General features: G+C 46.3%; 1 protein-coding gene across 5 annotated transcripts in view; it reads left to right on the top strand.

The window, feature by feature from the left end:
* The window catches only part of PKNOX2 (PBX/knotted 1 homeobox 2), a 263,949-nt gene that overhangs the window by 53,079 nt on the left and 183,404 nt on the right, over positions 1-27,466 (top strand). For all 5 annotated transcript variants that reach the window (XM_084782949.1, XM_084782951.1, XM_084782952.1 and 2 more), the window contains exon 2: positions 15,472-15,541. The gene's annotated coding sequence lies outside the window, so the exon portion shown is untranslated. The remainder of the gene's footprint in view (positions 1-15,471; positions 15,542-27,466) is intronic.

The raw sequence follows: 27,466 nt of genomic DNA, 5'->3' as shown, positions 1-27,466 counted from the left end.
TGTACCCCTGGAGGCCAGAAGAGGGCATCAGATCACATTATAGATGGTTGTGAGCCACCATGTGGGTGCTGGGAATTGAACTCAGGACCTCTGGAAGAGCAGCAGTCAGTGCTCTTAACCACTGAGCCATCTCTCCAACCCTCCAGCTCTGATTTTTCATCCTTACCTTTGTCTAAGATCTTCTCACACTTTTTTCCCAGGCCTGTATTTTCCTGTTTTTCTTGGTGGTTTCGTTTGAAGCTTTTGATACCCACAGCATTTCCAGTTGAATCCTTAATTACCACGGCCCCTTCTCACAAAAATTCTCTCCCAAGTACTTAAGGCCTGGGTTAAAAGAAAGCTTATTTGCCTCTCCTTTTCCTAGCTGTCTTTTCTAATATCTAGACAGCATGTGTTGTCTGGGACATCGTGAGTGACCGGTGTTCCGTGCCTTCATTTCTTCCCATCTTACTGAAGTGACCCAGCATTGTGGTATCAATGCCTATTGAATGAATGAATGAATGAATGAATGAATGAATGAACCAATTAGAAACCCAAGTGGCTTCTGAAAACACAGGTGGCCCAGAGGAAGGACTGAGCATTGTGGGGCTCTCAAGAAGACCAGACTCTAGACAGCTAACACAGAGGATGCGTTATACACCATGAGTGGGCACTCACCTTTCCTATTCCTCCCCAGGCTTCCTGAGCAAATTACCCTGACCATGACTAAACCTTGCTGGAGGACATAAAGGCTTCTCCCTTGCTCCTCTCTCTGGTCCTCCAGATCTCAAAGTCTGCCTTTTGGGAAAGCCTACTTTCCTCCTCTTTTATGATGTCTAGACAGCAGAGACTTAACCAGATACCTTAACCTGTTAGAAATGTGTGCAAAAAATAAAGGAAGTACCCAAAAATAAAGCCTCAGCGCACCCCTTCTGAATAAGGTTCATAAGTGTGATTTTGTGGCACATATTTTGACTGCCCAGAGAATTTTTAAAAATTGTCCCCTTCCCTGCACTTTCACTCAAGGTTGGATTTATGAAATTATTGAACAGCTAAATCATAAGCTAGCAAGGCTGGCATTTCTGTCATAGAAACCATGACACGTCTGCTGGGAGGCTGTGAGTAAAAGCGGTGTGCACTGGAAAAGGCATTCCGTCTGCTGTTTTGCTTTCAAGAGGGTCACACCAAAAGCCCTCTGATTTAGATACTAAGAAGGCAATTTAACCGTGAGCAGGGCCACTTGTTTGCTGGCAATTTTGCACATACAGTGCACATGGAAAGGCAGCTGCTTTTGGGCCCCAGCCTGGCTCACTATCTCTTCCCCTTTGCCCCTGGAGGGTACTCGCTCTTTGCTCTTCGCTCTTCGGTTTGCCACGAACAGAGCTTCGTTTGTGTCTTCTCCAGCCCAACAGAGGGCATTTTGAGCAAGTCCTGCCCCCAGAGGGGCCTTTAGACCCCTTTATGTGTGGGCAGAGTCCCCCCAGCCAACTCCTGTGCCCTCTGCCACCTGCAAGCTCTTTTGCAGGCAGATGCCAGGTGGAAACAGTCAGCTGCGCCGGAGAGACTGTTCTGGGTAGTTACTGCTAGCGAGGGACCATATTCTATCTCCCTGCCATCAGAATAATCTGTCCTCTGCTGGAGGTACCTCAGAGGAGCAATGAGCAGGTGAGGCTCAGCAGATGGCACTGCAGCCGGGGTGGCTAGGAGCTGGAGGGCGGAGATGCCATCTTGCCTTAGTGCAGGAGGCCCTGCTTCAGCGCCTGATGACTCTGCCACAGTGCCCAGTGGCCTGTGCTGTGAACCCACAAACCCTCAGCCTGCCCCCCTTTCCCCTGTTTATGGCAAAATTGGGTCTCCTTAGGAAAGGCTTGGTTTTCTTACTCCGTTTGTTCTCAGATTAGTGTTATACCCGGGAGCCAAATTAGTGGCTAAGAACAATTGGAAACAAATGCTCTTTCAGCACCCCACTGTGAGCTGGGGATCCAGGTGGGGGACACCAGCCACCACCCCTCTGTTGAGAGTCAGCATCCCAGAACCGTTTAGCACAGCCAAAGTCCCTCATCAGCAGCCTGCGCTGTGCACATCTGCCTAACTCGGGAGCCCTGTTCAGTTATTTATGAAACAATATTCAGGGCCAGCCCCAGGAGGCGAGTTGGGAAGTAATGAATGGGAAGTGCCTTAATGCTGTTGGAAGGGGATCTCGGACTCTGTCTTCTCTGAGATGCACAGGATGGTTGGTTTGGTCTTCTTTCCAGTACTGTTCTAAGAAAGGCAACTAACCCCACTGTCCCCCACTATATGGGTGTATTAGCTCCAAAGGGGCCTCGTGCTAGAAAAGTTCTGGGAATACTTGGTAGGAAGGCCCTGCTGTTGTCTCTTCATATTTCACCCCAGGCTTCTTTGACCTTTGACGTCATGGCGGGATGTTGCCACCTATAAAGTTCACAGCAGAGAACTCATATGGTTTATGTTCATGATTTCTGCGTGGGACAGCGTTCATTGTTACCTTTGGCTGCACACAGCCCAAGGACTAAGAATGTGTTCACTAGGATATAGGTTCCTGCAGGTCAGAGAGCTGGCTTTGTTGTTCATTGTTGATCTCAACCTAGCAAAAGGCTGACATTCCAAATGCGTTATATATATATATATATATATATATATATATATATATATATATATATATATTATATATATTATATATATATGGATTTCTAAGGTGGATTCCCATCTGGGGTTCCCTAAATAAACCTCCCCAACCTATGTCTTAGTAAGTGTGAAGTGAAAGGAGGAAGTTTTATTTTGTTTCACTTGTTGGCTGGTTAGTGTTTTGAGGCGGGGGTCTAATGTGTAGTCAAGGCTGGCCTAGAACCTGTGGCACTCCTCCTGCCACCAAAGTGCTGACACTAAAGGCTTATGCCACCACTTCCAGCCACGCTCTGTTCTAACTTTGGCTCTGGCTCTGAGCCAGCTCTAAACTCCTGGCTTGTCTTCTGCTGTGACTGACTCCTAGGCTAGCAGGCGCTACCCCTGGCTGCAGATGGTCCCTCTGCCCCCATGACCCTAGCTTAGTCCTTATTGCTTGTTGGTGGCAAAATGCTGTGCTCTGCCTGCTCTGCTTCCCTTGATGAATCCTCAGATTGTCACTTTCTCTTGTCACACAGCTGAGAATTCTATGCAAAGTAAAGCCAGATGCCAGTGGGGACTTGTTAGCACAAAGACGTGCATTTGTTCTGCCCCGGGCTGCACCTCCTGGGTAGTCTGTATTTACTTTTCTTTTGGAGCCAGACCCCTCTCCAGAGGGGACTTTGGGGCCTCTTCACTTTTAACCAAATGAGGAATGTCCAGGGTCATCCTGCAGCTGACCTTTCTCCCGTGTCACATGGCTTTGTTCCCCCAAAGCAGGAGCAATTTCTTCCCTCCCCACTCCATGCCTGGTCCACATTTTCTCTTGCTTCTAGCCACACAGTGCCCCAACAAGAGTGTTTATTTGCAAGAGAGGCAGCATTTTAACTCTTCAAAGTGTATCAGGATGTCATCGTTGCATTTTTACGATGTCTCTTACAGGCACGGCAAGCATAAACATTTGGGTTGAGACCAAACGATTTAGTGATATTTTGTCCAAAATTTCTTGGAATCTTAGGACTTTGGGGGCCGAATATGCACCTAGTGGACATGTTTCCTTCTGACTTATAACTCTGGAAATGTGGACAGCCTCAAAAAATCTGGCTATAATTCATAACACTTTGCCAGAATAACATACATACCATTCTGGATTAAAAAAAAAAAAAAAACCCAAGGGGCTTGCAGACATCTGAAGTTTAGAGGCTGCTCTTGCTCTAATTCAGTCACTTGGTCCAAAAGATGAAGAAATTGAGGCGCAGAGAGTTAGACTGATGTGTGTATGGGGGGGGGGCGCCTAGGACTGAGGGGACTAAGGCCATTCTTTGTGTTGTCCAGCCCTCCCACACACTAAGCTGCTCAGCGCCACACGGCACTAAGAGGCTAAGAGTTCTAACCCGCTCATCCTTTTTTGGGAGGGGGGCTCCCCTTCTCTTCCCTCTTTAGACTTCCTGCACATCCTTTATTGCTGTGGATACATTCCTAGACTGTCTCTCATTTCAGACTAGAAAGTTGGTCTTCCCCTCTCCCCACCAGGCAATCCTCCTTCTCTGTCTTAAAATCCCAAACAATTTCATAAATCATGTCTAATCCTAGTACCAACCCTTTAGTGTCACCTTGGTTTGGGTACTACCATGACCCACAACTTTGGTAGTCCCTTCTCTGTGGCTGCAGGGACTTGGGGCTTCCCGGTCTCTCTACCAAAAATCTCTGGCTCCCTTTGTCTTGTCTTTGGACTGCTAAGTGCCTCCTTTTTTTTTTTTTTTCTAGACAGGGTTTCTCTGTGTTATCTTGGCTGTCCTAGACTCACTTTGTAGACCAGGCTAGCCGCAAAGTCACAAAGATCCACCTGCCTGTACCTCCCAAGTGCTGGGATTAAAGGCGTGCACCACCACACTCAGCTCCCTTTTCTACCTTTTAAGACCCTGGTGTTTCCTTTTTTCCTGATAGAAATTAGGAGATGTTCATGGTGATGATGGTGGTGGTGTGTGTGTACCAGCACCATCACCATGAACATCTCCTAATATATATATATATAGTGTGTGTGTGTGTGTGTGTGTGTGTGTGTGTGTGTGTGTGTGTGTGCTAGGTAAAACCATTTTTAAGTGCACTGAACATTCAGTAGCATTACATTCACTCATAATGGTGCAGACATTACCACCATCCATTCATAAACCTTTTCATCTTGCAAAATTGAAACCGCCCCTGCTCTCCTTACTAGATTTAAGCATCTTCCCTTGGATCCTCCTTGTTACTTATTTTTGGGGGGCTTATGAATTGATGCGACTTGATGTGCTGGGGTGGGTTGTTGTTGTTGGGTCTCTCCTTTTCTGAAGAGTAAGGGAGGGGGAAGAGGGAGAAAGAGGGCGGGAGGAAGAGGGCTATGATCACGATGTAAAGTGAATTAATTAATTAAAAATGAAACTGCTCTATTATCGTATTTTTTTGGACCATAAAACAGCACTTTCCCTCCCAAAAGTAGGGGGTGGAATTAGGGTGTGCCTTTTGGTCCAATTGTTGTTTTTACTGTTTTTCTTGTTTTACCACTCTAAAAAACTGGGTGCATCTTATAGTCCAAAGAATACGGTAAACAACTTCCTATTTAGCGAACCTCACTCTCACCCTTTGGCCACCACTGTCGTGCTTTCTGCCTCTGCGGATTTGACTGCTCCCAGAGTCGCCTGTGAGTACAGGCAAGGAGTATTTGCCTTTCTGTGCTGGCTTATTTCACTTAGCATAATGTCCTCAAGGTTCAGCCATGTCATAGCACATATCTTTTCCACCTTTATGTGTTTCTACTCATGTTAGCCAGCTGCCTATCCCTGTGACAAAATACTGGAGAAGGCAGTGCTAGTAAGAGATCACGTTTATTTTGTCTCCTGGGTTTAGAGACTTTAGTACATGCCCTACGGCTCCCGTGTTTTGCCCCGTGGCGGCACAGTGCACCGTGATGGGGCTGTGCGATTGCTTACCAAATGGTGGCAAAGACAGAGAGTAAAGGGCAGTGTCTCAACATCTCTTTCAAGGATCCTCTTCCTTCATTAGGTTCTACCTCCTTCCAAGTTCCTCCACCTCTCAATAATGTCGTTGGTTGTGAAGATCCAGTCTGCCTCCATCTTAGGCTTCAACGCCATCCGATAGTAAAGACAAACTAGGTTCACTCCTGTTTATCGTTAAACCTCTGTTTCTCAAGGATTGAGCTATGTGCCACCTGTAGCCTTAGCTACAAATGGGTCTGTACTGCCTGTCCCAGGAATGGCAGTCATGTCTTTGTTTCAAAAGGCTGTTTATAGGCATCTTTCAACCCTATCTTTGTTTCAAAAGGTTATCCCACCCATAACTGTCTTGTTAGGACTACCTGTTGACTGCCTTGTTCTGTGCACCTTACAACCATGTCTTTGTTTCAGAGGTTGTTAGGACTAACTTGTTTTGCTTATGTGTTGTTCCTGGATTACCGCCTATTTTGCCCACCAAGTCCCCCATTTGGAAACCCTCAACTCCTGAGCTATAAAAGCCATGTCTTCCCCATATTCAACGATGATCTCTCGAACCCCGCCTTAGGGAGAGGGAGCCCATGTACACAAATAAAAAGTTTGCTTTAGTTAATTGCTTGCTTTAATTAATTTGGCCAAGATGATTTGGGTCTGGAATCTTTCTCCTCCCATCTCTGGGATTAAGAGTTGGTAACCAAGTCTTTAACACATGGGTCTTTGGGGGCACTTTTCAGATTCAAACTATAGCAGCTATGTTTTGTTTTATCTATTATTTTTATCAATGGATATTGGGTTGCTTCCACTTTTTTGTGCCTATTTTAGCTAAAGGGACCACACACGGGCCACGGTGTGGCCCAACCCCTTCATGGCCACTGAAGATTGTTACTGGATTTTAAGTTGGCCACTAATCAATGTTTGTGGCCTTGGCCCAACAATATAATCTTTGTGTGCATTTTTTTTTTTTTTTGGTCATTCATAGAAGTGAGTTGATCATACATGTGGCTATTCCACACTTGACTGAATTTTGCATTGTCTATTTTAATTAATTAGCATAATTAACTGTAAAGAGTCACATGTGGTGGCCAGTGTCCACCTCATAGCACTGTGTGACTGTAGAGAACGAAGAGAGATCTGCAGAAATCCAATCGGCAGAATGTACTCAGCTAGCCAGAGTCTGGCACATAGTAAGCACTCAATAAATGCTTGCTATTATTAGGCATTCTGTGTCTTGCTTTCCAGCCCACCACACCTGATGGCCCTCAACAACGCCCCACGCTGGCTGTCCTGAGTCACCTGGGGGAAGGAGGAAGGTGTTTCTGCCATGGTACATGTCAGTAATGAGCCTTGCACTGAATGTTTCTGGTCTGCTGCTTTCCCTGGAGGGTCATGTGAGCTGGAGTGGTATGTGGCCTGCTTTGCAAGTGATTAACATGGTGTAAGCAATCTGCATAGAGAGAAAAAAAAACCCTCTGCTGGTATTCCATTATTCTATTAGAGTTTCAGAGCTGGGATTAAGTGGACATGATTTCTTCCTATGGGCCATTAATTTTGTTTTATTGCTGGTCTGATGGCCATTACCCTTTTTTGCCAATGCATTCCCCCATTAGGTTTGTACAATTAACAAAATATGTGCTGTTAGGGCTTTGATAGGAAGAGTGGGATGGAAATAAAGGGAGGGGTGCAGCTACCACAGAGGAGATGGGGGGGTGGCGGTGGTAGAATAGGCAGGAGCTAGGGGTGGGGCCTCGGGGATGGGGTGGGGTGGGAGTTAGTCTCCTGAGCACTAGCCCGGGCCATTGGCATTCCTGGAAAGCTGGTTTCTGCTTTCCTGGCTCTTGCCTGTAGCCGGAAAGTGAAGGAAGCTGAGGTGGAACACTCACCCACCAGGTCCACGTGGAGTGGCGTTGGCACTTCTAGCTGTCCCGTTCAGCTTCTAGTTGGGTCCCAGCACAGATGAGAACACGCTGTGCTATCCCACCTGCCTCACTCTGTCCGCAGGCAGCAGGAGTTAGTCCAGACACCTGGCCCGATGACAAAAGAGACCCTCAGTGGCCTTGCTTTCTTTCTAGGCAACAAATTGGAGGGAGGACTTGTGCCCAGGAAAATTCTAGGGATGGCCGGTTCCGAATGCCATTCAGTGGACATCCCAGAATTGGCATGGCTAAGCCATTTTTATTTTTAATGAAAAGTTAGCATTTTAAAACTTGAAGTTTTCCAAATGTTTTGATATTTTTCAGAGTTCAGAAAAATAATGGATACCGACTCTTGGGATGTTTGTTTGTTTATGTTTTGTTGGTGGTGGTTTGGATTTTGGTTTTTTGAGGTGGATGTGATCTCATTGGTGTTTCACAGGGATCTCCAGGGGTGTGGAGGGGCTGGGAGGACTGGCAAGATTAGGATGAGTCTGGAACCAGGAGGCCAACTGGGAGTCCTTTCCAGAGTCCGGTCATGTCATAACTAGAGCATCTGAGCTAACTGATGGAGGTGGCAGGCTCTGGGTCTTGTGGTCTTTGCACTGCAGAGGATGTTCCCAGGGTCAGGGTAACTTGCCTTGTGAGTAAGCCTTCCGCAGGTTGGGCTCGGCAAAGGGCACACAGATTGGACTCAGCATAGGGCAGGCTGGTGTGTGAGCACATGGCTCAAGTACAGGTGGGTCTTCCTTCTGGCCTCAGAGAGCAAACCACAGGCTTCCAGGCACTCTTCAGGGGCCAGAGCATCTCTGATTCCTTCTTCCATTTATATTAGTGACAAGGGTTAGCCTATCATACTAAGACCCTATGTAAGGCTGCGGCTTCATACCTACACTAAAAGTACGGGCTCAAGATCAGAGGGTGTGGGGAAAGCGACCCAGGGACTACGTGCAGGTCCTTGGCAACTAGGTGTTCAGCCTGCTGTGACCCAAAAGCCAAGGATGGTAATGGAAGTAGAATCTGTGTCTACCAGGCTGAGAGGGAAGTTATCCAATGTCCTCGGTGCCAGTAAGACTTTCAAGGCTTGTATATTTACTGCCAAGTAATGATACGTTTGTTCACTCAGCTGCTATGTCATGTAGAACCTGTTGGCCAGGAGCTACAGTTCTTGAATGCGAATCTCATAGAGCAAATATAAATAATGACAGAAGATCATCTATGCCAGGTGGAACAGTGTGGGGACTTGAGCATTGCAGCAGTGGGACACAGGATGTGCCATCTGAAGTCACTGAAGTTAAGTAATAGGTATCCTCCACAAATGCCGCGTCCAACTTAGGTTTTTGCTCAGTTATTTTCCTTTTGGAAGGTTTGTGCATATGGCTACAGGAGTTTTTCAGAGAGATGTGCATCCGGGGTAACTGCTCTTGGCACTCAAGAAGGGCATCTCACAGATCAGATCTCAAGAACAGGAAAATTCTGGGCCATCAGATGAATATCGATTCCCAATCTTCTCCATTTGTGTTTCTTTGTCCCACTCAGTTGCTTGCAGTCCCTCTTAGACACTGAATAACCTCAATAATCCTATTAAGTTATTAATGTAGTCCAAGTCATTCAATAAATATGATGCATGCATTATCTCATTTGTTGTTGTTTCCAGTGTCTTCTTCCTCTTAGAAATGGGAAGATTGAGACTGAGAGACTAAGTCAAAAAATTAATAGGTCCCAGATTTAACCCAACATGTCTGACCCCTAAACCTTAGCCACAATTACATTATGAGACCCTTTAGGAAGAGACTTAGCACCTGACCTGGAAATTACTCAGGACCATTCAGATATATGGATGTTGGGGAACTTTGTATTAAGGATTGCCTACTCTAACTTTATCATTTTCTAATGGGGAAACTGAGGTATGAAGTGGTTACTGGCCCTTCTCTAAGATCAATCAGCAAGATAATTGCAAAGTCAGAGCATGAATCCACATGTCCGGGTGATACCCCTTGACCTAGCTCTGTCTGTATTGGACCATGGTTGTCTTCGACATCATCTAACTTACCTGAGTGTGTCTCACAGATGGCTGCACAGCTGTCTAGGGATGCAAAGTCAGGCTCTGGATGTATTTCCAGGGAAGCTTTCTTCTATCCTTTGCCTCATCTCTTTTCCAAAGAAACATAATCATTCAACAACTCCCTTTCATTTATCATTTTCATATTCCTTCATGTCTATAAATGTGAGTGGTCCATCTCATTTATGATTCCATATCATGTTCAGAGTGAATAAGACAGACCGACGTTCTAATTCTTGTCATATTACTGCATGACTGCGTGCCTTTGACGTGGTATCTCCCTGCTGAGATCAGATAGTGTTAGCTTTGGGAGGATCTAACGCATCATGCATATGGATGCATGCGTGATGGTTCTTCCTTTGTGCAGAGTGAGGAGTGAAAGATAAGGACAACTTGGAGAAGTTGCGTGTGCCTGTGTGTGTGTGTGTGTGTGTGTGTGTGTGTGTGTGTGTGTGTGTTGTGGAGAGAAACAGAAAAAGAGATAGAGGAGAGATAAAGGGCAGGAGACAGAGAGAGACAGAGACAGAAAGAGAGACAGAGAGAGACAGAGACAGAAAGAGAGCCAGACAGACAGACAGAAACAGAAATGGAGAGAATGGAGGCATGAGAGACAGAATGCCCCCATCCCTAACCCAGAAATAATCTCCAGTTGATAACCACTTGCAAATGACAATTTAGTTTCTTCCATGGGGAAATAAACGAATTTTAAGGGTAAGGTGCATGTCCACCAGTAGATGGCCAACAGAAAATGACATAAATGGCATATTTGGATGTTCCTTATCTTATAATGTTATGTCAGGGCTCTTTCTTTCTTTCCTTATTTCCTTTCTTTCTTTTCCTTTCCTTAAAAAAAAAATCTTTATCTTATTTTTGTTTTATTTACAAACATTTTTAAATTTATGTCTTCTCTCTTTTTACTCCACAGGTCCTTTTCGTATTTATTATGGCTTCCAGTTTAGTGTTTTTATGGGATTCCTGAGTGTGTGAATGAGTGGATCTCTGTTTCTTGTGCCTTTTCTTGGACTCTTTTCCTTCTGTTGGATTTGTCCTATACCAATGTGTTATTTTTGTTTTATCTAATTGTATTTTATTATCATCCCTTAGAAGCCTGTTCTTTTTCTAATGAGAGACAGAAAAGGGGGTAGATTTGAGTAAGAGGGGAGGTGGAGAGGAGCTGGGAGGAGAAAGCATAATCAGGATATATATTATATGATTTTAAAAATCTATTGCAGTAGAAGGAGGGAGAAGTGAAATGAAACAAGTGGAGTTAAAAAAGAAAAGAAAATTAGAAATACAAAGAGACAGAGAGACAGGTGAAGAGAGACAGGAGCTGGAGACAGAAACAGAGATGACAGACAGATGGAAATGAGGGGAAAAAGAGAAAGAATGTGACTTAAAATATTTGTATTAACTCTTTGAGAATTTAATGCATTGTATTTTGATTATCTTCACCTTTCAACTCCTCTTATATCTACCCTCTCTACCCTCACCCCCCTATGCACTTCTCCTCCCCCCTCCCCATTAAGTGCAGTTAGTGTTACCCTACTTCTCTTGGGAGTGAGGCCCTGCCCTGGAGTGTGCTCAGACTTCCAGGAGTCACATCATTAAACAGAGTGCACCCTTCTTATCCCAGAAGCCATCAAATGCCAACAGCTGATCAGCCAGGGTGGCGTTTCATGCCTATCTCCCCCTCTCCATGCTTGGGTTTTGTCTGGCTGCAGCTTGTTGCAGGCCTTGTACATGTTGTCACACTGCTGTGAGCTCATATGTGCAACTGCCTTGTTTTGCTGTGATTTTGATGATACTTGAGTCATTTGACTCAAGGAATGACCCTTAGTTATACGAGATGATAGTGAAAGATGACATGATTAATAGTTTATCCAAAACATGAGCTATCAGGGCTTCTATGATAGCTCAGTGGTGAGGAACACTGGCTGTACAGCCATGAAGACCTGAGTTCACATCCCAGGGCTTACATGACTATCTGGCTGTGATCTTGCATGACCCTGCAACCCCAGTGCTGTGGGTAGGGGTGGAGGAAGGGGACCGAGGAGGCTTGATGACTTCCAGCCTCATCAAAACACATGAGTCCAAAAGAATGGGGTTCAGACTGGTAGAGAAAGATATCTGGAGTCCTCCCTGGCTTCTGCCTTTGTGAAAACCTGCACACACACACACACACACACACACACACACACACACACAGAGAGAGAGAGAGAGAGAGAGAGAGAGAAATTAGAAATACTGTTTTAGACACACACATTTGAGTGTGTGTGTGTGTGTGTGTGTGTGTGTGTGTGTGTGTGTTCTTTTTTTATGTTGCTAATGGCTGAAGGCCAAATCTGGGACACCATTCCTTGGCTCAGCTTTCCATCCAGTGCAGGAAGCTCCTTCAGTCCTCTGAGTCACTATTTGGAGTGAAGCCTTATCCATTTCTGACTGTTTCTCATTATTAGAGAATCCCTTGTTCTGTGGGACTAGCTTTCTCTAGAATCTTTGCTTAGTCTTGAACCTTACCTTCTGGAATACTGTAGTCCCTCTTTGTGGTTTCTTTATGTATTTGGACATCTACCATGAGGAAGAGGGATCAGGTTGCTTTAGGCAATGGTGCTCCTAACTCTGTTACCAGCGGGTACTACCAAGAGGAACTCTTCTTCTACCTCCCAGCCCCTTCCTATTGAAAAGAACACAATAACAGCTGGTACTCAGTGCGTGCTCATGTTGTAGGGGGCACTATTCTAACACACTCGAGGTTGCATGGCATCACACAATCCTCACAACCATACTCCGAACTCGAGACTTAATTAGTCCTATTTTTAACATGAAAAACCTAAGGCACAAAGAGGTTCGGGAACTTGCCCATGGTCAAGTTTGGATTGAACCATGTACACCATAATACCAGAGCCTGCCCTTCTCACCACTAGGCTTAACCACTAAACATCTTTTCTCCTCTCTTTTTTACTCACCGATGTCAAAGTTCTTAAAATATGATGGCATTACAGCATACAGAGCTAATATGACCTGGTAAGTCCCTGAGGGCATCACCCATGCCTCAGCCGACACACTGTATGGCTATTAAAATCACATTTAACAAGTTTGGCAGCATCGAGGCCTTATCCTGAGCTTGCACTGAACTTAGATGACCCAAGGTTCTTCTGTTGTTGTTTTTCAAACTAATTAAACCCATTCTGGTTTTGCAATTGATTTTCTTAGCATAAGAGCCAGGTTTTGTGTGTATATACTTGTCAGATCATTTTCTACAGTTATATTAAGAAAATGGATTTGCATGTGGACATAGAGTATAATTTGATGGTTTCAAGTAATGAGATTGTGGGCAATTTTCCCCCTGACTTTCAAAATTATTTCATTTGTGGTTGTCATGATATTGGTGTGCAAGAAATAAAAGCTGGTGATGGAAAACTGAACATTCTAGTTTAGGCCAGCTTTTTTCACTTGTTCCATGCTTCATAGCAATCTGAGTCTGATCCTCAAGCACAGAAGCTTGCCCTCTTGGCTTTGCATTGTGTAAAGATGAAAATCAGCTGTATCTTCTAAGTTGTTGGTGTCTCAGCTAGACTGTCCCAAAGGTCAGGGAGAGAGCACGCTGACTCTACATCAGTGGTTCTCAACCTCCCTAACTCTGTGACCCTTTAATACAGTTCCTCCTGGTGTGGCAACCCCCAACCATGAAATTATGCTGTTGCTACTTTATAACTGTAATTTTTGATGCTGTTATTAATTGTAATGTAAACATCTCTATTTTCAGATGGTCTTGGGTGACCCCTGTAAAGGGTCGTTCAACCCACTGGTTGAGAACCACTGCTATAGAAACTCCGCATCTCCAGTTTATGTAGTGCTCAGAAATAATGGAATTAAATCAGAAGAATACACATTAGAGCTCCTTGCCAACTAAGAGCTGGCTTTCAGTTGCTCCTATCGGATTCTGGTTGGAAAGAACAGTGTCCATCATTCAATATTTCAGCAGATACTTACTAGGAGTCTGACCAATTTGAGGCACTCTGCTAAACTCCAGGGATAGGAAGACATATAAAGTGAGTTTCCTTTCCTCAGTGACTCACAGTCTAGTGGCATGGCCTACTTCATGAGGGGGCCTGCATAAGCTATGTCATGGACATGCAGCCATTGATAGACAGCCACAGAAGAGCCTTTGCCCAGAGAATGTCATGGATAAGAGGGACAGTTTATACCCATGTGCACATCCCACTCTACTCCACGCTTGAGTCTAACTGAAATTCTACTTTTCCCCAAGACACTTCTCTTGTCTTGGTTGAAAGGGAAACACAGAAGTGAGTGGGAGAGGGGCACCATGTTCTACCATTTCCTTACCCAAACAGCTTTTAATAACTCTTGGAGCTCTGGTGCCAGACCTGGTCTTTCTTGCCTGATACTTGGAGCCCTGGATGCTTTAGACCACTGGGCTTGCTTGGTGTTATTTCTTCTTTTAGAATCAACCTGTCAGAGAAACCTTGACACTGTCCAGGGTCCACCACACTTCTCCCTTCTTGCCGTTCCTTAAGATCATCTCTTTTGGGGGGTGGGGTGGGCGGCATGTCCTCATGTTACCATGTTTGCATCACTATTACAAAATATCATAGATAATCAATTTAGTAGAGAGAAAGGGTTAATTTGGGTTTATAATTTTGGAGGGTGTGGTCCATAGTTGATTGCTCAAATTGCTTTGGACTATGACAAGTCATGTCCTTGGTAGAAGCATATGGTGGAGTGAAATTGCTCACCTTCTGGCTGCAGAGCAGAGGCAAAGAGGGAGAAACCGGGGTGGGGGGGGTGGGCGTATGATCCACTTCAAGGCCTCTCAATGCTCTAAATACCTCCCACTAGGCTCTACTTCTCCAGGGTTGGATCCTCTAATGGTGTCACTCTGGCAACCAAGCTTTTGACACAGAGGCCTTTGGGGGACGGTTAGGTCCAAACTCTCCACGCTTGACACCTTCTCTCCCCCACCAGCCAAGTCATGCCCATTCCGGGAACCTTCCCTTGAGTGCTTCAAGCCCTGCTAACGTCATTTCATTGTGGAGAGAGAATGGTGCTCTCCCGGCTAGAAGGTGGGGCAGCTTTCTGTACAGTGGTGTCTTTTTCTGGGCTTCTCTGATGCAGGAAATCTTACCTCAGAGTGAGGTGGTGGCGAGATTTTTAAAACACTGGTCATGGAGTAGACACCTGGTAAACATATGCTCCTATGTTTCTAAAATATGTCTTATCCCAGAAAGAGAGTTAAAAATGGGTTTTTATTTTTCTAGATTGTCCCCTTCATTCTTTTCCGCGCGCAGTTCTTGTCTTTCCCATCTGGACTTTTCACCTAAGTTCCTCCTGTTGGGAAGGGGAAGTGAGCTAATTATATTATAATCAGAAAAAAAAATTTTTTTTAAATGAAAAGACGTCCCTCCTGTTGTAAGACTTTTGTCCTCTCACCGTGAACAATGGGGCCACGTTTGTTTGTTCGCATTGTGCAGTCTTCCGTGCCCACAGTTCAGCCTTCCACGGTGGCTCTCGGCTCTGTCGTCTGCACAGGGTCTTCCATAGGTGAAAAGCTCCATCAGTTGTTATTACTTCAACCACCAAGACCTTCCCTCCCCCCCCCCCTCTGGGATTCTTCTAGGGAAGAGGCTGGAAAAGCAAAAGAAACGAGGCTTGGTGGAAGAGAGTGCGGTCTGGTCTCTGTCCTGACTCATTTGTAAAAAAAAACAATACTCACCTTGTACCTGAAATCCTCTGCCAGGAATCTTTTCCCTCAGCGCTGTGGGCACAGGGCTGCCAGCCTCAGCCTCACTGTTATGCAGGTTCACCCTTGGGTCTGCCTCAGGCCCACCATGATTCTTAACCTCAGAATTTTACTCAGTCTATAAAAAATGTTTCCTTTTATTGGCAGGTGAAGCCTGGAACAAGACTTTAAGGCTTTCTGTCCTCCATGCTGCTCACTAGAAAAGAAGCCCTGAACTGTAAGTAACTTTGGTTGGCATTTCCCATATTGACCCCATAAGGTTATGGGTTCAGGACCAGCCCTAAACCGGATTTTAACTGCTGCACATCGAAGAAGAGACACGGTGAACAATGAACTAGTCAGAATGTAAAATACAGCGGGGCTGTAATTAGGTTAGGGCTGAATGTGATAAAGAGGCACTGTAATATGACACACTATTTAATTAGACTGTATTGATTGGACATAAAGGTGGAGCTGATATGTTACATGTGTCATGAGTGCCAGGGAAGGGAAGCTCTTGGGTTTGCAAGGCTAACCTGATCCACAGCCGTTTTGGTGTGCAGTTTCAGCAAGCTTGCAGGGAAAGGAAGAGTGGATGACTTCAGGCTCCAATCTGGGCCATGTTTGTACCCTGTGCTTTTCTTCTCTGTTTGGTTATTTCTGGGGATGTAAGCAGAAGGGAAAAGGAAATACCGCTGCGCACTCCCTTCCTTCAGCACTGTAATGGCTCGCCTCCTCTGAGGCGGAAGGGCTCGTCGCTGGCCCACCACACCTGGCATCTGACCACCTGTAGGACCTAGCCAAAGGTCAGGCTCCTCTGCCCAGCATTTCTTTCTAACTCCAGCTCCATGTGACCTCTCCCTTCTGGGATTCTGCAGCACTGGGACTCTGCCTACCCCTCTGGCTTGTGCCCACTCTAGCAGCAGGGCATGAGCTCCAAGCGGGCAGGTCTGGGACTCACCTTCTTCCTAGTTGTCAGTGTTAGCCGGTGACCGGGTTACCCTGGACCAGCAACGTAAAGACTTCCCTTTGCTTCAGGGGCTACCTGAGGCGGAGCAACTACCGCTGCGACTTTGATAGTACATTGGCTTTCAACCAGTCCACGGAATTATAAATGATTAACCGTTATCAGTGCACATCTTCACCTCTGTGTAAAAATAGATTGACTGTAATGAGTGTTTGAATAAATCATAACAATGGCCGCCTTGCGATCGGCTAACATCCTGCCGATGGCTGCCCAGTGAGTGAGCAGGGCGCCGGCCCTCTGCCTAATGGCCTGCAATTCAGTGCTGGTTGCCTGAGTGAGTGATTGACGGGCCTCCGCTCCCAGGGCACCCCCTCTCTCAGGCCCTGGCTCTCGAATCCCCAAGCTGAAGGGGCACCCTTCAGGCCCTACCCTAGAGGAAGGATGCCCTTCTCCCTCCTGTTCCAGGAAAGCCTTCTTAGAACTGAGGATAAAGGCTTAGGTGGGGGTCCTGGGAGCTGGAGTAGAGGCTAATGACCTCTGTGAGAATTGATGTCTCCCAGTACCAGAGGTTACTGGGACCTCATAAGTCAAGACAAGTATAAGGAGCAAGCTGAGCGTGAACTTTAATGAGAGCTAAGAGTGGGAGAGAAATTAGCCTGTATCTTCCCTCCCCATTGTTGATGGGAATCTGACATTCAGAACCCTGCGCCACCCAAACCCAGGGAAAGCTCCCTCAAAGGGACACTCTTGGACCTAGAGTGAGGACCTAAGAACAGGCCCAGGGCTCTCTCTGATGGGCAGGAGTCAACGGTTTTTCCGGTAGCAGTTGCCAAAGCCACCTCGAGTGCGAGGACCCTGCCCTTTTAGAGAGGGAGGCAGAAGTGGAGAAGACAGCCGACTCAGAGTAGCAGGGACAAGACAAGGAGGAGGAAAAGAGACAGAAAGTCTGACATTTCAGAGGGAATTCAGGGGACTCAATGATGGGTGGCTTTGCATGGAAATAATGGAAATGGTGCTGAGTATGCTGGAAACAACAGATAGTGGAGTTCAATTCTAGTGTTGTCTTATTAGGCTGTGTGACAAACTGACTCCCCCTCTTGTGCCCCCCGCCAAGAGCTGAATATTTACTCTGCTCATATACTTCGTGAGTCAGGAATTTATACAGGACGTTGTGAGGGCAGCTAGTCTCTGTCTACTGGGTTTGTGCAGGATTTCAGTTCAGGCAACTAAAAGCTAGGTGGTGAAAATCACCACCGGCTTTCTCTGTACAAATTCTGGGCTTTGATTCTCGCTCTTGACTGAGACCTGTAAGTCAGACTTCCATGGCCTTTCCATGTGGTCTGGTCTTCCCTACAATATGGCTGCCAGATTTCAAGGTGAAGCAGCCTGAGGTAGAGCAAAAGCCAGGAGGAAGCTTTGGTGCCTTTCATGGCCTGTTCCATAAAGTCAGGTAGCCTACCTGTACCTCATCTGTTCGTCAGAACAGGTCCAAAGGTTCACAATCCTCACTGCCTCTCAGCAGTATCAATATCCCATTAAAAGAAGAACAAGTGTGGTGTGCTGTGTGTATGTGTGTCATGTGTGTGCGCACGCACACACACATGACACACATGCACACATGTTTTTAAAATCATCCCTTCTTATTTACAAGGGACGGCTTTGGACCCTTTGCAAAGCCCAAAATCTGAAGATGTAGATGCAGATGCTGTCAGACATAGTATTTACAAAGAGCCTCTGCGCCATCTCCCACATACTTGAAATCGTCTCTAGGTTATTTATAAGACAAAACACAATGCAAATTCTGTATAAGTAGTTGCTAATAATGTTTAAGAATAATAGGAAATGAAAATGCCTGCACTTGTTCATTACAGATACTTTGTTTATCAAATATTTCCTATCTGTGATCAATTGAATCTGCAATATGACCTACAGATATGGAAGCCATCGAATGCTGTTGCACTCATCTTTGGGAACCACAATCTACTGGAAGTGCTATTGCCCTGGTCCAACTGTCTTACCTATTTTCTCAGAACAATTGAAATTGACCCTTTCCTGGGGGTGGGGGGGGGATGATGGTTCTTTATGGCCTGGAGAATGATCCATGATAGCTGTCCTTTCAGTTTTGAATGAGTGAGTTTATTAAGTAGATAGCAAACAAAAGATAAAAGAATAAACAGTGAGTAGCAATAGAAGCAGCAGAACGGCTAGCAAAAAATATCATCAAGTCAGGTGGCAATTGGAATATCCCAACTGAGAGCACAAACAAAAGGTAATATCATCAAATCAGGCCTTACAGACATCTAGCAGAAACTGACCGGGGAAGACCCATTGAGGCAGCCAGCTGGAGCTCACAACTGAGAGAGTCCTATACAGAACGAAGGGTCCCCTTCAAGTAAAAGGACAAAAAACAGCGGAAGTGTGACATCATAAAACCAGTTACTTACAGCCATCCAGAAGAAACCAACTGGGGAAGTTGAGGCAGTCAGCTGGGGTCCCCAATTGCACTTTCCATCCGTGGTTTAACTTTCCGAGGTTGAATTTCTGGCCCCCTGTTCCCACTGGAGGCAATTTTACTTTATGGGGTAAACAATAGTCACTTCCAGTTGGAAATGCTTTACTTTCAAGCTCTTCTCAAGGGCACGATGATTTTGTTTAACGCCCTTAGCTGCTTACTGCTCTTCTTCCTCCCTGTCGCAGAACAGGAAGACCAGCCTGGCTCAGGACAGGGACTTTAGAGGACATAAGCATGCTTAGATCTGAAATGGGCTGAGGGGAAACCTTACTTCCAGAGTCAGCATCTCTGAGAGCTTCGAACAACACGTGACGACTTACCAGCATAACATGTGTTACATCCTAAAAAGAAACCTTAGCCTTGGGGGCCCCTCAAAGCCAAGTTCAGCCTCTTTCCAGGAAGAGTGTGGGAGAACTAGGAGGTCCTATGCCGGGAGAAACCATGACATTGTGGTCCATACCTGGGCGAATGGGTCCAGTTTATAACCCACAGCTTGGCATCTCAGGTCTAGAGAAGTCTAGACCTGTAAACAAGGACTCTGCGAGCCTAGACCATTTTCCTTACGTCAAGGCTTCCCACTTCTCTGTTGTCATGGCCATCAAAGCTGGGGTAGGCTCTAGGCAAAGTTCTGTGCTTAAGAAACTACAAGGAACTTGATGGGTTGGGGAAATCTGCACAGAAACTTCTCCCTGGTTTCTCTACGTCCTCTGCTGGTCTCCTTTCTCTCTGTCATATACTCTGTTCTGGGAGCCTGCTCTTTCCCATGCCTGATAAAGATGCTGCTAAATTTTGAAGGAAATCTGGGTGCTCTGGCTGCTTAATTGTGGCTTAAGGAATAAAAACGAATCCCAAGTCATCTGAGAGTAGAAACAACGCCAGCCCATCTCACTAGGGCTGGCGCTTAGGAATGGCGAGTGACAGGTGCAAAGCGAAAGGAAGGGTACTTAGTCTCCTTCTTGATGAAAGGTACCCGGGTTTGGCTTTCTTCCCCGTGAAGTCAAATTTAATATTTGTAAGTAATGCTTGCTGAGTGTTTGCTGGGCACTACGCTGAGCCCCTGGGGTGCATTTTCTCACTGCACCCTACATGAAGGCAGTCTATTATTAGCTCTGCATGTACAAAGAGGAAAAGGCCCAGAGGACAAGGGAAGTGCCATAGGAAGGAAGTCGGTGGAACAGTTGAAATTCAACCTAGAGCGTTCTATTACAGAGGCTTAAAATACTTAGTCAGTATATATTGTATGCATGTATAGACAATCACTGAACCCCTTTTAATATGTATAATTATTATGTTAACAAAATCTAATAATAAAATGTAATTTAAAAGGCCAGCCTGAGCTACAGAGCCAGTTCCAGGACAGCCAGCAATATGCAGAGAAACTCTGTCTCAGAACCTCTCACTCCCCACAAAAAAGAAAGAGCCTCAGTGTGCTCTCCTTCTAACAAGAAAATGTCTGATGACACCATCCTCAGTGTCACCTTCAGTACTCAGGTTCTAAGTGCAGAGTTTGGGAACCTGCTTGCCTATAGTTAAAGTGGGCCTACTTACGAAGGTGGTCTGGCATAAAGGTATGAAATAATTTCCTTTTTTTTTTTTTTCTTTTTCATGAAATTTAGGTCAGGATCCCTGGTAAATTTAGGCAGTTCAAGGAGTCACATTGTATCCACTTCTTAGGACCACTGTAGGGAAAACCAGCTGTGAATAGTCATTCCTGGCACAGAGTACTCAACTGTGATTTTGCCATTCATTTACCCAGTAATTAAAATAATAATAATAATAATAATAATAATAATAATAAATAAAAAGAATAGAAAAAAAAAACCGAAGCTAGGAAAAAGGATCATTCCTTTCTATTTCCTCAGAGATGGTCAAGAATCTTGCCTTTAACTGTACTTGCCATAAAGTTCACTCATAAACTATTGATATTTTAATAATACACATTAGCATCTTGCCCTTTGACAAATGAATATTGAATGAGCAATAAAGAGGCAAAAGAGTATCCAGGTATACTGCCTCAGAGAAGCTGGAGTGTTGGGTGGCTGTCCGAGGGAATACTGACTTCCAGACCTTGTGACTAGCTTCTCTCTCTGAGCACCCTCAGGGTGGGCTTTTCAGGGAACTCAGACTCCACTCAGAGAGGCCCAGTCAGAGCCAGATTTTTTGCACTTCCTCTTTTTCTTCTCCTGTGCTGGAGAGGAGGGAAGGTTAACAAAGAGCTGAAAGGAATTGATTTTAATCCTTGGCGAAGTCCCTGGCTTGGACCTCCCGTTACTATTGCTTAAAGGTGCAGTCTCACCTTACTGGGTCCTCTAGAAAAATCACAAGTCTGCAGCAAACTGGGCATGGTGGTGCACGCTTTTATTCTCAACCACGGAGGCAGAAGCAGACAAGCCAGAGATGATCACATACAGAGGCCCTTCCTCAAAAAAATAAAATAATAATAATAATAATAATAATAATAATAATAATAAGAAGAAGAAGAAGAAGAAGAAGAGGAAGAAGAAGGAAGAAGAAGAAGAAGAAGAAGAAGAAGAAGAAGAAGAAGAAGAAGAAGAAGAAGAAGAAGAAAGAAGTCTATAGCCAAGACAGAGTGCAACCTACAAGACATCAGACAAAGAGCCTAGAAGGCACAGACCCGCTTCCCCTCTGTGCTAAGCCAGGTGTGTGTGTGTGTGTGTGTGTGTGTGTGTGTGTGTGTGTGTGTGTGTGTGTGTTGAGAGGGATGTTGTGGTGTGGTGGTCAAGTTTGTAAGAGAGAATCCAGTGTCTCGTCCTCTCAGCACCTGCCTCCAGCCCTACTGTATAGCCTCCAGTGTCTTAGGGCCTTCTGCAGGCTGGAGTGCACAGAGAGCAGTGACAGGGGCTCTGCGTAGGTCCAGCTTAATTGGTGTGATTTAATGGCGTTTTGGCAGATTCAGATTTATATGGCTTTCTGAGCTGCAAATCTGCTTTCTAAATGTAGAATTTTTGTGGAGTGGTAAAAAATAATGGCTGTTCTGTGATTCCTGCCTCCCAAGTTAGGAGATTGCAATTTACATTATGCAAATAGACATTATGCAATCAAGGCACTTTAGCGGGAATCTGGCAGCAGAGAGGCCGCTGATGAGATGCCGAGGTCTGCAGCCCTAACCGGAGGGGCCCTGGGAAGAGCAGAGATGAAGTGGAGAGGAGATGGGTTAGGCAGGCAGGGGGAGGAGGCGGTTCCCCAGGTCCGCGGAGGCAGCGTGGAGCCTGCCCGGAGATGAACGCAACTCGGGAGCTGCCAAAGCGACTCTCTCAATTAATGGCTTTGTTTAATCATACCCCCTGTCCAGAAGAGTATTGTCTTACGGATAATTTCGTTTGCCTAACGAGATTTTGCTAATTAAATCTCCTTTCAGTTGGTGTGACTGTGCCTGCAGGAGAAGGGGCTATTTGGAGTCTTCTCCATAAACCTTTTTGGAGAGGGGCTTAGAAAGAGAGTTTGGGGGAGGGGCAAGGAAACGACTAGAAGGGAAGGAGACCGTGTCCTGCTGGGATCAGCTCTGAGCAGGGTTTGGAAACTCCTACCCCTACACTTTCCCTTGCCGGCAGAAATGCAGTCGCTCACAAATGTCACCCAGCGGAATGGCCTTGCTCTTCTGTCTTCCGCCACCTCTTCTGACATCTTCACTAGTATAATAGCCACTCTCGACATCTTCCCAAATCCTCAGGGAGAACTGTGCACCTCCGAGGGAGGTCTCCAAGGACTTTCTAGTGTCGTTCCTGGCAGATGCTGGCCTGGGCTGGTTGTGGGACCTCTCCTGTTGCCTTCAGTTAAGTCAGCCAGTCTGTCTCTTCAGAAAGAAAAAAAAAGTGCCCCTAAATCGGCCATTTCTCCAGGGATAATGAATTATATCAATCGAAGAGGAGACCTCCTTGTCAGATTCACTTATCATCAGAGCTGGTGAAGGAGAGGCTGTGTGTAGAGGAGGCCAGCACTGTGTCCCGTGCACAATTAGTACTGTATATATAGCCGCCGCCCTTATCTGGTAGTTTGCCTTCCCAGTTTGGGTTCTCTGCTGTCACGCACTAGCCAAAAATATTGCATGGATGATTCCCCAAAGTAAACCCTTCTTATGTTTTGAATGACTTTTATTGTAAAATGTGGTAATAATCTGTAATAAAATTATAACATTCTATATTTAGCTATTGTTAATAGCTTGCTTAATTTATAAATTATAAAATATCATGCATGTATATGTAGAACACACAGAGACATATAGAGAGAGAGAGAGAAAGAAAGAGGAAGAATGTGTGTGTGTGTGTGTGTGTGTGTGTGTGTGTGTGTGTGTGTGTGTGTGTGTATTACCTTCTATGGCTTTAGATATCCACGGAGAGTCTTGGAATCCGTTTCCTGTAGGTATGGTAGGGCTATTGTATGTGACCATGTGACATGGCCTGTGCCGCACCACTCCTAGTGGTTTTTTCACTAATCACTGCCGGAGGATCAGCTACCTTAGCCTGGCTGACCGTAGGATAGAAGCTTCAGTCACTGCTGTTCCAGCTTCTTCTCCCACCTGCTCCCCCCTCCCCCTGCCTTCTGCCCCTCCCGCCTGTTCACAGACTCTCAGGCATGGCACATACTCCTGTCACTGAGGTCCCAAGTGGCCAACCCCATGCAGTTCCTCCCAGTGCTCTGTGCTTTTCTGCCTGGCTGCTTTGGCACTTGCTGCTTCTCTGGGTGGAATTCCCTCATCTCAGGCTGGCCCTGCTCCTCCTGTGTCTGTTCCTCCTCCCTGGCTGCCTCCTCTGGGTCTTGCCTGCTCTCCTTTCCCTGTAGGCAACAGCAGGACCTCACACACATTACTCACATTAAGGACTAAATCTCATGCTCCCTTAACTACAGCTGTGCCCGGCTGGCGCAGCAAGGTGAGTTGGAAGGAGGATTGTGGGGTGATGGAGGAGTGAACCTCAGCAGCAGGAAAAGGATGATGGGGGATCACAGGGCTTATTTCTGAGGCCATGCAGGGTCACCTGGCCCTCATCACCTTTATTTCACAGGTTTAAAAAAAAAATTGGTGCTTTCTTCTGTGTCCTCCGAGCACTGGCCCTTGTGCTGCAGGTGCCACCACTTCATTTCACACAGGTTCACATGAGCCCTGTAATGTGTGGATTACTTCAGCTGAGTGAACTGCGGCTCCTCTGTCCTCAGTAGAGGGCACGGCCCATGATGACCCCAGCAGGAGCCAATCTGTAAGGGGGCGGTGAAGGTTCCTGTACTTTCACCTCCTCACCTCCTCATCTCCTCACTCCACCTGCCCATCACCCACTCACTCATCCACCCTGCCTAACTCAACAGCACCTTGGATGTATGTTCGCTTCCATTCCCAAGACCTCTAGAGCTCAGACACGTGTCGGCTGCCTCCTATGCTTATGGGCTCTGTGTGTGCTGGTGCTACTGAAAGCACAGGACCCGATGATGACCTTGTCTGATGCTCTGGACTGTTTTGGACTATTGCCCAACCAGGAGTGGCACTATCAGTAGTAAAAGTCTGTTCCATGCTAGGTAGGCTTAGCCCAGAAAAACTGCCTTAGATCTTCATGTGTGGTGTGTATGAATGTGTGTGTGTGTGTGAGGATGTGTATGTGTGTTTTGTGCTGGTTTTAGTTTCTGGCTGCTGGTGTTTGTTGTCTTTGGCTTCATAGATCTTGGGGGCATGGTGTGTGTGTGTGTGTGTTTGTCTTCATCCTGGTTTGTACTTAGCTGAACTTCCTGACCATGCCTAGGTCTTTGTCTATACAGAGGAGGTACTCAACAAGCAGTGGGCAATGTGCCAGTGAAGCTCGGCACCCGTGTGCACTTAAGTGTCAGTTAGGCTTGGGTTTGAATCCTCCTTCTTGTTGCGTACTTAGCTGGGGTCCTGAGATCTGAATTTCTCATCTAGAGAACAAGAATAATCAAACTTCTCATTCCGTCTTTCTGGAAGGCTGTGTGGAGGGATTTGAGAGACACATGAAAATGTTTTATAAACTATAAAGCACTGCAGAAGTATAAGACGTTATTATAATGGTTATTACACTTGGAGTGATCATTGTGTTTGAAAATTAGGGATTCTGTTTTCGGGAATATAAAATCATCCAAGCCTGGTTTGAACTCTGAGGCTCACAGAGCAAGGATTAGAACTGATGGTAGATTTACCTGACTGCTGCAGCTTTCTCGGGCGGGCCGAGGCCTCGCTCAGAGACCTCTGCCGTCTCTCCTTCAGTTGTCTGTCACTAAGGTGAGAGGAGGCTGGGGAGACATCCCATCTTCACTAAGCACCTGCCCCTTAAGTGAGTTCAAGGCCGTTTTAATATTTTCTCCGGAGTGTCTGCCATTGCTTCTGTGTCTCAGCACCATTCTCTCTGCCAGGAAGGAGTGTCTTCCCATTTCCCTCACTGGTCTTTGTATGTGTTCATGAGTCTGTGAGCACACATGCACATGTATACATACATATGTCGAAGATAGAAGTTGATATTATCTTCCTCAGGCGCTTCTACACTTTATTTCTTGGGACAAGGTCGCTCACTGAACCTGGAGCTCCTGGATTGGCTAGACTGCCTGCCCATCAAGCTCTAGGGATCCTCCCACCTCCATTTCTCCAGTGCACATGCAACTAACTACCTTAGCTTTTTATATGGATTATTGTGATTCCAACTTGGGTCTTTAAGAATTCAGGATGTTATGCATGTAAGGCAAGCACGTTACTGAGTGACCTCTCTTTCTCTCCACTGGTCTTCTGACCCCCCCCCCCGCCACACCCCCCTACCCCTTCGTGCCCAACTGCTGGCCCTTTTCTGGCTCCCAAGTTACCAGGTATATCCACATCCCTAAAGCACTTTTCACAGTGTACCCGGGTCTGTTCATGTCTGCCTTCCGTGCCACACAATGCACATTAAGTCAAATCCTATTCAGGTGAATAATGGTGCCTCAGCTAGCTGGGTAGAGGCCTCCAGCTTGTAGGTGTGGTCTGTAGATGGGGAGCATCTGTCTGTTGCTGACCCCTACAGGTAAGCAGGTGCCCGCCTGTGAAGGCAGATGCTGCCTACCTTATCGCCAGCCCTTCCAGAGTCTGTCTCTTAGCAGGGTGGGTCCCAGGTGGCGGAGGATCTGCTGGTGGCTCTCCCACGGACCTTGTTCCCTTGTCTTCTCTTTGGTTCAAGGCTTCTTGTCTTCCCCACGCTCTGGGCCTCTCCCCCAGACCCTCCTACTCCCAGCCCCAGGCAGCCTCTCCAAAGTGCCAGGGGGCTGGGAGGTTTTTCATTACCAAATGCACTGAACCTATTTGTGAGTGTTTTGCAAAGTGTTTAATCCAAGGTGTTCCCTCAATTAAATTAGTGCAAACATCTGTGTCCCACATCCACCTCCATTTGCATTCTGTGCCATTTATTACAGCAGGAAATTGGAAGGCACCTTAGGAATACTTAGGACTGAATTAGGCTGGGCTGGGGAAGGCATCAGGGGGAGGGCCCCCATGCCTGTGAGGTTGGCCCAAAAGGCAGATCCCTCTCCAGGCTGGGACTCACCGGGAGCCAAGACACCTTCTGATGCAGGAGATCCTGTCTTCTGTGGAGATGACCTGGTTTCCTGGGGCAGAGTGGTTGAGTTTAATTAATGCCCCTGGTCCCTACCTAAGGCCAGATGCTTGCAGAGGCAGGGAGGGCTCATTGCTGTCACTTTTAATTTTAAACCTAATTTTTTTTATTAAAAAAAAAATCTATATAGAGTGGGCTGAGTGGTTCTCAATGACCTGGGTTCGATTCCCAGCACCCACCTAGAGGCTCACCACTCCCTCAGGCACCAGACGTGCAGGAGGTGCACAGGCATACAGGTAAAGTACTCATGAATAGATAAATCTAAAAACAGGTCACCCAGCTGGGTCTCCTCTGGGGACCCCTTCCCTGCTGGAAGGTGGAGTGTTCTATCATAAAACTGCTTAGCCTTGATGACACTGCCTTCTACCATGTGAATCCCATCACTGTCAAGTACGTCAGGTGCATTAGGAGTTCTGCTTTCATTTTACTCTAGGAGGAGTGGCAGAATTGTCTGTACCATGACAGACCCTGAAAGCCCAGTGTCGTAACTTTCCCATCAGCCTCAGAAGGGGCAGCCATATGTCGATGGGACCAAGGCTAGAAAGTGGATAGAAAGTGGAGCAAGAACTTATGCCTGACAGGTTCCGTGACTCCAAAAGCTGTTTTCCACTGCTCTTAGGATGTCTCTCTCAAATGAAGTTGTTGAAATTGGCTTTGAACTGAGATACCTGCTATTTCTCCTAACTCCTTGACCTACCTACCTGGCTTGGCTGTATTGAGACCTCATCCGCTCTTAAGATGGCTTAACCTAGGACTTCCCAAGGACCTTTGAGGACAGAGGGAACCCTGGGTGTTAGGACAGAAAGGGGGAGAGAGAGGGACGGAGGGAGGGAGGGAGGGAGGCAGAGAGAGTGCATCTGGGGACAAGCAGAGGCTTATGGGTCTCTTAAGAGAGCTTAGAAGTCACTGAATTTCTCATCACAAAGTGGGGAAACTGAGGATTAGAAGAGGCAGTCTCTTGGCTAAAATGCGAAGGAAAAGGATCAAACTGTAACCCAGGGCTCCTAGGTCCCAAGAAGGGCACAATGCCAGGGTCTGGGAGGCCTGAGGCAGGGTGGCAGGGTGGCAGAAAGCAGCGTGGGTGCTGCC

The sequence above is a fragment of the Acomys minous genome (genome assembly GCF_964271855.1).
Source record: "Acomys minous genome assembly, chromosome: 5".
NCBI classification, from domain to species: Eukaryota; Metazoa; Chordata; class Mammalia; order Rodentia; family Muridae; genus Acomys; species Acomys minous.
This window is presented reverse-complemented; position numbering and strand designations above follow the sequence as displayed.